Source organism: Mobula birostris, chromosome 10, assembly GCF_030028105.1.
Source record: "Mobula birostris isolate sMobBir1 chromosome 10, sMobBir1.hap1, whole genome shotgun sequence".
Taxonomy (NCBI): domain Eukaryota; kingdom Metazoa; phylum Chordata; class Chondrichthyes; order Myliobatiformes; family Myliobatidae; genus Mobula; species Mobula birostris.
The window spans coordinates 86,225,710-86,236,164 of record NC_092379.1 but is presented as its reverse complement, the minus strand read 5'-3'; positions in this window follow the sequence as shown (position 1 = coordinate 86,236,164).

Genomic DNA, 10,455 nt, shown 5'->3' with positions numbered 1-10,455 from the left:
TTCTTTTGGTCCTGTGCAGCAGCCTCCCCATACCAAACAGTGATGCAGCCTGTCAGAATGCTTTCCTCTGTACATCTATAGAAGCTTTTGGGTGTATTTGTTGACATTACCAAATCTCTTCAAGCTCCAAATAAAGTGTAGCTGCTGTCTTGCCTTCTTTATAACTGCATCAATATGTTGGGACCAGGTTAGGTCCTCAGAGGTCTTGACACCCAGGAATTTGAAACTGCTCACTCTCTCCACTTCTGATCCTTTTATGAGGATTGATATGTGTTCCTTCATCTTACCCTTCCTGAAGTCCACAATCAGCTCTTTCGGCTTACTGACATTGAGTACCAAGTTGTTGCTGCAGCACCACTCCACTAGTTGGCATATCTCGCTCCTGTACGCCCTCTCATCACCACCTGAGATTCTACCAACAATGGTTGTATCATCAGCAAATTTATAGATGGTATTTGAGCTATGCCTAGCCACACAGTCATGTGTATACAGAGAGTAGAGCAGTGGGCTGAGCACACACCCCTGAGGTGCACCAATGTTGATCGTCAGCGAGGAGGAGATGTTATCACCAATCTGCACAGATCGCAGTCTTACAGTTAGGAAATTGAGGATCCAATTTCAGAGGGAGGTATACAGGTTCTGCAACTTTTCAATCAGGATTGTGGGAATGATGATATTAAAAGCTGAGCTGTTGTCTAAGTGGTCTAAAGACGCATGGAGAGACATTGAGATTGCATCTGCTGTTGACCTATTGCGGTGATAGGCAAATTGCAGTGGGTTCAGGTCCTTGCTGAGACAGGAATTCAGTCTGCTGATGACCAAACTCTCAAAACTGTAGCTGTGAGCGCTAACGAGCGTAGTCATTAAGGTAGTTCATGTTATTCTTCTTAGCTACTGGTATAATTATTGCCTTTTTAAAGCAAGTGGGAATTTCCACCCATAGCAGTGAGAGGTTGAAAATGTCCTTGAATACTCCCGTCAGTTGGTTGGTACAGGTTTACAGAGCCTTACCAGGGACTCCATTGGGACCTACCACCTTGTGAGTGTACGCTCTCTTTAACGACAACCTAACATCAGCCTCTGAGACAGAGATCACAGGGTCATCAGGTGCAGCAGGGATCTTCACAGCTGTAGTTGTGTTCTCCCTTTCAAAGAGGGAATAGAAGGCGTTGAGTTCATCTGGTAGTGAAGCATCGCTGCCATTCATACTATTGGGTTTCGCATTGTAGGAAGTAATGACTCGCAAGCTTTGCCAGAGTTGTCGTGCATCCGATGTCACCTCCAACCTCATTCGAAATTGCCTCTTTGCCCTTGAAATTGCCCTCAGCAAATCATACCTGGTTTTCTGGTACAGGCCTGCATCACAAGACTTGAATGCCACAGGTTTAGCCTTCAGCAGACGACATACCTTCTGGTTCATCCACGGCTTTTGGTTTGGGAATGTACAGTAAGTCTTTGTGGGCACACACTCATCCACACAGGTTTTAATGAAGTCAGTAACAACTGCAGGATATTCATCCTGGTTCGAAGATGAATCGCTGTATACAGTCCAGTCCACCGATTCAAAGCTGTCCTGTAGGCTCTCCTGTGCTTCCCTTGTCCGTATTTCTTAGTTCTCACTATTGGTGCTGCAGTCTTCAGTCTCTGCCTATACTCAGGGAGCAGAAGTACAGCCAGGTGATCAGACTTCCCGAAGTGTGGGCATGGAATAGCATGGTAGGCATTCTTAATAGTAGTGTAGCAATGGTCCAGAGTGTTATTTCCTCTGGTATTGCAAGTGATTTGTTGATGGTAATTGCTTTGTGATTTTTTTCAGATGGCCTGGTTAAAATCTCCCAAAATAATAGTGAAGGCATTAGGATGTGCTGTTTCATGCGTGTTCATCCTATTGCTCAGATCATCTAAAGACTGATTGACATTGGCCTGAGGTGGAATGTATACTGCTACCAAAATGACTCTGGAGAACTCTTGTGGTAGGTAAAGAGGACAGCACTTAACTGCTGGATATTCCAGGTCTGGTGAATTGGGACAGCACTGATATATTTGTGCACCAAGAAGAGTTGATCATGAGGCATAATCCTCCACCTCTACTTTTGAGAGACTCTATAGATCTGTCCTGGCAGTGTCTTAGTAAACCAGTTGATCTGAATCACTGCATCAAGTACAGAAGGGGTTAACCAGGATTCCGTGAAATAAAGGACACGCCCAGTTCTAATGTCCCTCTGATTCAGCGCCCTAGCTCTGAGATGGTTGATTTTATTCACCAGAGAGTGCACATTTGCCTGCAAGATGGTCGGTGTTGAGAGTTTAAAACCCAATTTCCTTAAACACACTTGTAACCCCGATCTACGGCCACGCTTCTTCCGTGGGCACTTCCGTCCACAGTCAGAGTTGTTTCCATCAGAATTAAGCAATGATAGTTCACTTAAATGCTGGAAAGACTGAGAAAATGCTGGAAAGGGCAGGCAGCATCTGCTGAGGACGAACTACATTTTACATTTCAGGCCAATGAACTTATACCAGAACTGGAATATTAAGAAAACAGATGGGTTTTCATCCACCGTGCAGGAGAAGCTTGCAAAAAAAAATACAAGGGAATGGTTGTGACAGAAGGAGACGTAAGTTGTCCAGGTGACACACACTTACTGTTGATGCCACCTAAGAGAACCATGAATGCTTATCTATCACACCTGTTCTGCCTGGATAAAAGTCAGTACAGGAAAATGAAAAGAGCAATGCAAAGAAATAATAGAAAAAAATAACTATGTACCAAAACTGTGAGATGCAGAACGGCAGTTGCTAAACCTCTAAGATAAATTAGTATGATGAAAATACTCAACAAAGCTTCTGATTCCATGAAAGAGAAAAACTAAGTTTCAGTTAATGATCTTACTGGACAATTCTGATGCAAACATGAAAGGCAAGATATCTGAAATCGTTGAACTCACCATTAACTCCAAGTTGGAGGAAGAATGTTTGCATTTCAGACGGTGTCAAAATCAGGTTTATTGTCACTGACATATGGTGTGAACTTTGTTGTTTTGCAGCACAGTACAGGGCAAAATGTAAAATTTACTATACGTTCCAAAGTAACTAAATAGTGCAAAAACAAATAGAGAAGTAATATTCATGAGTGCACAGACCATTCAGATATTTGATGGTTTAAGAGAAGAAACATTTTCTGAAACATTGAATGTGGGTCCTTATGTTACTGTACTGAAGAAGGCATGTCACAGATGGTGAGGGTATTTAATGATGGGTACCAACACTTGAAGATGTCTTCAATGGTGGGAAAAGTTGTGTCCATGAAATAACTGGCAGAGTCTACAACTTCTGCACCCTCTTGTGATCCTGGGCACTGGAGACTCCATTGTGGGAGTACTAGTCAGAATACTTTCCACTATATGTCCATAGAAATTTGCTGGAGTCTTTGATGGCATACCAAATCACCTCAAACTCCTAATGAAGTTGAGCCACTGGAAAGCATTTTTCATGATTATATGGTAGATGTTCTAGGATATTGACACCCAGTAACTTTAAAATTGCTCATCCTTTCCAGCATTGACACTTCAATGAAAACTGGTGTACAGTATACTCTCCCAACTTCCACATCCTGAAGTCCGCAATCAATTTCTTGTTCTTGCTAACAATGAGTGTTGTTCCTTGAACTTTTGTTGGGTTTTATTGGAGCAGAGGCCAAAAAGTAATATCTCAGATTATGAGTGGTTTGGAAAGTTAAAGTGACAAACGAGTAGAAGTTCAGTGTCACCATTATCAGCTGAAGGAAGGTGTTCATCAAAATGATTACCCACTCTATATTTGGTTTCTCCAAAGCAGAAGAGATAACACTGCATTCACTGCACTAAATTGGTAGAAGTGCAAGTTAACTTCTTGAAAGAGTTATAGGAGCAGGTGCTCTCCCTTCCTAAATGAGAAAGTCTTCTGAGAATGGAAAAAGATAACACAGAGTTAGGAATATAGTTTCTGTAAATTGTTGAAGGAAGTGGTAAAATGTGTCCAATACTGCGAAATTATTGAAAGTTGGCAAAAATTCTGCAGGATGTTCTGTTGTACATGGAGACTAATGGGAAAGACAGTGAAGAAAAGAGGAACACTTTTTTTTACTCTGGCTGGGTGGAGAACGAGTGAGAGTTGAATTTCAGGCAATATTGAGGAACGGTTGAATGCTCCAAGAACTATGTTAGAGAGAAAGACATGGGAAGGAAGATATTTTAAAATCAATGATGTGAGAACTCTCATCATCCAAACAGATAGAACCAAGCTCAAGAAACTGGAATGGAATGAAACCTAATGGAAAACAAAAGGGTGAAGGTGTAGCGAGATATTTGGGAGTGTATGCAGGCTCATAATAGATTTTTGACATTAATTTCTCCTTTGGTTGGAAGCAAGGAAGTCAAGAAATGAACAGGGAGAGATATAGATGCATACCATGTAAAAGTAAGAGCAAAGGTGGAACTGGAAATTCTTAAGTTCAAGGAGATTTATTGATAAAAAAAATCATGTTTTGGAAAAATTCAGCAAATTAAGTAGTATTTTTTGTAAATTTTTGCTATCTTCTGGGTATTTTGTCCCTCATCAGCATTCTCCTGACAGGCAGTTGGGACTATGCAGCCTTTTCAACTATATTCATACAGGACAACCAAATACTCATCTTTTGCAGAAAATGAAATTTCTTAAATGCTGATTAGACTTCTCTTCTATTATAGTAATAAAGATTGTTCAGTTTGAAAAGTTATTTTTTCAAAGCTAATTTGCAAATCAGGTGAAAACAATTCTGTTGTTTGGAGATGCTTACCATCCTTGTAAGTTGAAACTGAGCTGAAAACAGCAATACTAATGATTAAACACAAGAATTTCTGCAGATGTTTATAAATCCAAAGCAACACATACAAAATGCTGGAGAAACTCAGCAGGTCAGATGGCATTCATGGAAGTGAACAAACAGTCAACGTTTTGGGTTGAGACCATTCTTCAGGACTGGAGAGGAAGGGGGAAAATATCAGAATAAAAAGGTGGGGTAAGGGAAGGAGGATAGCTCGGAGGTGATAGATGAAGCCAGTTGGGTGGGAAAGCTTAAGGGCTGGAAATGAAGGAATCTGATAGGAGAGGAGACTGAACCTTAGGAGACTGAAGGACAACCAAGAGGAGGTGAAAGACAGCTGAAAAGAGGTAAAAAGACCTGAGTGGAAAATAGAAGAAAAGCAGAGGTGGAAGGGAAAAAAATTACCAGAAAGAAAAATTGATATTCATGCCATCAGATTGGAGGCTGCCCAGTTGGAGTATACGGTGTTGCTGCTTCACCCTGAGAGTGACCTCATCATGGCACATGAGGAGACCATGAACTGACATGTCAGAATGGGAATGGGAATCAGGATTAAAAGTTTGGCCACTGGGAAATTCCCCTTTCGGTAGATGGAGTGGAGGTGTTCGACCAAGTCCCCCAATGTGGTCCCCCTATTTACAACAGTGGAGGCCACATCAGGAACACCGGATACCATAAATGACCCCAGAAGATTTTCAGGTGAAACGTTGTCTCATCCAAAGTGAGTGTCTAGGGCTCTGAATGGAAGTGAGAGAGGAGGCGAATGAGGACGTGTAGCACTTTGGAAGCTTGCAGGGATAAGTGCCAGGAGGAAGAATGGTGAGGAGGGACGTATGGACAAAGGAATCACAGATGGTGCAATCCCTGCAGGGAGCAGAGAATGAGGGAAGGTAAGTCTAGAGGTAGGATTCCTTTGGTGATGGTGGAGTTACAAAGAATGATGTGTTGGAGGCGTATGGGGTGGTAGGTAAGGACAAGAGACAATCCATTGCAGTTAAGTCTGTGGAAAAATGTGGTGATCATGAATGCCCAGGAAATGGAAATACCATTAATATCAATGGTAGAGAAAGGGAAATCCAGTTCTTTGAAGAGCGAAACATCTCTGATGTCCTGGAAAGGAAAGCCTCATTCTGAAAACAGATGAGGAAAGGGAATAGTATTTTTACAGGATACCGGTGGGAAGTGGTATAGACCAGATAACCGTGGGAATCAGTAGTTTTATAAAGGATGTTGGTCAACAATTTGTCTCCAGAGAAGGAGACAGAGAGACCAAAGAAGGGGAGAGAGGTGTCAGAAATGGACCGAGTGAGTTTAAGCGCAGTCTGGAAGTTGGAGCCAAATTTGATAAAATTGATGAGCTCAGCATGGGTGCATAAAACAGCACCAATGCAGTTGTCACTGTAGCAGAGGAAGAATTGGGGAGAATTACCGAGGAAGGGTTGCAACATGGACTATTAAACATAGCCAACAAAATGACAGTCATATGTGGGATCCATGTGGATATCCATCACTACCCCCTGAGTCTGGAGAATGTGGAAGGAGCCAAAGAGAAATTACTAAGGATGAGAACCAGTTCTGCAAGATGGAGCAGGATTGTGGTGGGTTTTTTATTGAGAAAGAAGCAGATAGTTTTAAGGCCCTCTTGATGGGAAATAAAAGTGCATAGGGACTGGACATCCATGGTAGAAATGAGGTGGTCAGGGCCAGGGGATTTAAAGTTAGTGTGGAGATTCAGTGCATGAGAATAGCTGTGGATGTAGTTGGGGAGGGACTGAAACAAAGGGGATAGAATGGAGTTGAGGTATGAGGACACAAGTTCAGTGGGGCAGGAGCAGGCAGAGATAATGGGCCTACCCAGACAGTCAGCTTTGTGGATCTTGGGTAAGAGGTAGAAGCGAGCAGTGTGTGGTCAGGGAACGATGAGTCTGGTGGTAGTGGATGGGAGTTCTCCAGAATTTACAAGTTGATGATAGTATTGGAGACAGTTTTCTGATGGTCTGGGGTGGGATCCTCTATAAGGACTATGTCAGATGAGGTGTCTGAGTGTTGCCACAGAGCCTCAGAAAGGTCGAGGTCAGTCTGCCACATTACACCAGCACCTCCCTTGTCTGAGTGTTAGATAGTGCAGTTGGAATTGGTGTGGAGACAGTGTGGTCAGAAGGGGAGCGAGTTGAGCCAGTTGATATCGAGGTGGAATGATGCATATGTTGACCATTCCATTAACTTATTAAATTTTACCCTCAGCCCCTGATCATCATTTAGTGATATTGCCCAATGTGTGTGTTAAAAATGGAAATGATTAATAGCCTATGGATGTAGTTTACAAGTCATGTTCAGCATTCTTAAAGTAACATGAATGAAAATGAACATTTTTCCTGGTTGCATTTTTATTTGCTGGCCTTGTGTTTTATCAGTAAACAACAAAAACAATAATATTTCCAAGAGGACTTTTGAGAAAGCTCTTTAGTTCTTAGTGATTAATGGGTGGCAAAGTAGCGTAACAGTTAAACAACAGACAATAGGTGCAGGAGTAGGCCATTCGCACTTCAAGCCAGCACCACCATTCACTGTGATCATGGCTGATCATCCACAATCAGTACCCTGTTCCTGCCTTCTCCCCATATCCCTTCACTCTGCTATCTTTAAGAGCTCTATTTAACTCTTTCTTGAAAGAATCCAGAGAATTGACCTCCACTGCCTTCTGAGGCAGAGCATTCCACAGTTCCACAAACTGGCCTCTGGTTCTGGACTCATAGCGTAGCATTATTACAGTATCAGCTACCCGGGTGCCAATATGCCAGTGCCTATAAGGAATTTTATGTTATTCCCTCTTAGCACTCTGGTTTCCTCCCTCATTCCAATAATGTGTGGCCTAGAAGGATAAATAGTCACATGGGTGTAACTGGGTGGCATGTGCTCATTAGACTAGAAGGACCTGTTACGTGTGTGTATTGTGATGTTTCAATAATATTTGTGTAATCTTGTCTATATATTGTTTGATTAAGCATTCTTGTTTGTTTAAATAATTAATTATGGGTTCCCTGTAAAAATGTGTTCATTTCATGTGTTATCATGTGATATGTACACACATTGCTTAAAGTAAACACAAACTAGACCAATATTCCCAGACTCACATCATCATTTGAATTAATTTAATGTTTTGCAGTTAGAAAACATAACATTGGTGACAAAGTATTTTAACTCAAACCCAAGGCAGCTACCAACCTGTTTCAGTGAGACATTCAAAATAAAATAAAACACTACAAAAACTTTGTTGAAACATTGCAGCATGCATCTTCAGAAAGGGAAACATGATTGAGTTCTTTTTAAAATAAAGACCATAAACTGAAGAATTCAGGTTTCATAACAAGTGAATAATGATCATTAACAAAAGTCAGAAGTCAGAAAAATCTGAAAGATTGGTAAGTTTGATTACACAATGAGTAATTGGCTCATGTATACTGAGCTACTGGAACAAAATTTTGAAGCAAATTAAATAGCCAATAAAAAGTGAGTGCCAATTTTGTTGAGTTCATTAGGTTTAAAGGCATATAGCGTGCTTCGAAGTTTAACTGCTCCAACCAAACCAGCAGTGGTGAGCTTTGCTACTATTGTAAAAGTGATACAGGAGCATTTAGAACCAAAGCCATTGTTAATTGCAGGACACTTTTGGTTTCATAAGCTGGATCAAAAAGAAGGGGAGTCCATTTTAACGTACGTGGCTGAAAACAGCTGCTAACTGAAGCACTACTTACATTCAAAAGAGCAATAGAAATAGCTATTTCTCCAAAAACCGCAGACAGAGATGCAATTGAGTTGTAGTCAGTAATTAAAGTGATCGTGGATAAAATTGCATCACCTACACAGAAACTAGCCTGGCAAACAAATAGTGTTACCATTGTGGCAGGGGCTCACATATATCCAACAAATGCAGATTTAAAGGTGAAACTTGCAGAAAATACAACAAAGTAGGACACATACAAAAAGCATATCCAGCAAACAAATATAATCAATTTGTCAACTACCCTAACAGGTTCCTGCCAAAGCTGACTATTGTGCTCCACCCCTTGAACTCATTACTGCAGATCGGGAAGAAATGGCAATGGACAAAGCAGTGTGAGGTGGCTTTCAAAAAGGTAGAGGAAATGGTGATGTCAGAGAGTGTACTGATACATTATGATCCAGGATCCAGTGAAGCTTGCATGTGATTCACCGCATTATTGTATAGGTGTAGTAATGTCACACGTTATGAGTGATGGAAGTGAATGCGCCATTACCTTTACATCATGTTCCCTTACTGCTGCAGACAGAAAATACACACAGATTGACAGAGGCCTTGAGTAAAACATTTCAAGTAGTACTTGTATGGGAGAGACTTTACCTTTTTTACTGATCATGAACTATTTTCAATCTACAGAAGTGATCCACTGATAACAGCAGCACAAATGCGGAGATAGGCTCTGTTTCTTGGAAGACACTATTATGAGATTGAATTCAAGAGGATGGCTAATCATGGAAGTGCTGATGGATTGTCTCCTTGACACTTAGAAAAGGAAGCAGCAGAAAAAACTTACTGAAGAAGACACTCCTCCTGACATATTCTCCCTAACACAAATCAAATGTCTCCCTATTATGACAGAGATGATTCAAAGGGAAACCAGAGAAGATCACACATTGTCTCATGTCTACATGGTTACCCAAAATGGCTGGAATATGCAACAGAAATCCCACCTCCCATTTTTATCAGTGCTGGGTGGAACTTGCCCTTAACGGGGGTTGCTTTATGTGGGGATTGAGAGTTGTGGTACTATCTAAGCTGAGACCTGAAGTGTTGGAGTACCTGCATGCCAATCATTTAGGTCAAAATTAAAGCACTGGCTCATAGCTGTGTCTGTGGCCTGGGATAGATCAGCTGATTGAGCAGCTCGCCATGCACTGTACAGGATGCTAACATGTGCAGAAGATGCCAAGAGTAGTGTCTCTCCATCCTTGGGAATGGCCTGCATTGCCATAGCAGAGGATTCATGTGGATTTTGCTGGACCGTTCATGAGCACAAATTTCTTGGTAGTAGTGGATGCAGCTACGAAGTGACCTGAGTGTTCCCAATAGCCTCCGTTACAGCGTTTCACACTGTTGATCTATCGAGAAGCCTCTTTGCAAGGACTGGTGTTCCAGAATACTTAAGTCAGTGACAACATGGTGGGAAGGTTTCAAACGCTCCTAAAAATGAATGGAATAAGACATATTACATCCGTACCATACTACCCAGCTACAATTGGCTTGGCAGAAGGTTTTGTCCAGAAACTAAAGAACACACTGCTGGCAATGTCGGCAGAACACACTACAACTAATAATGAACCAGAAGTTCGCCAATTTCCTCCTTGCATACCCTAATGGAATGCACTCTACAAACAACAACGTACCAGCTGTGCTGTTCCTGGGTCATCCCTTGCGTTCAGCCTTGGATCTCCTCAAATCCAATCTCAGAAGGAGTATGCAGGTCAAACAGTTAAGACACATTGAAGGCTCCTCAAACTAGGGTATTCGATGTTTCATCTCTCAACAAACAGTCCTGGCAAGGGACTATAGAGGTAATCCAAAGTGGGTATTT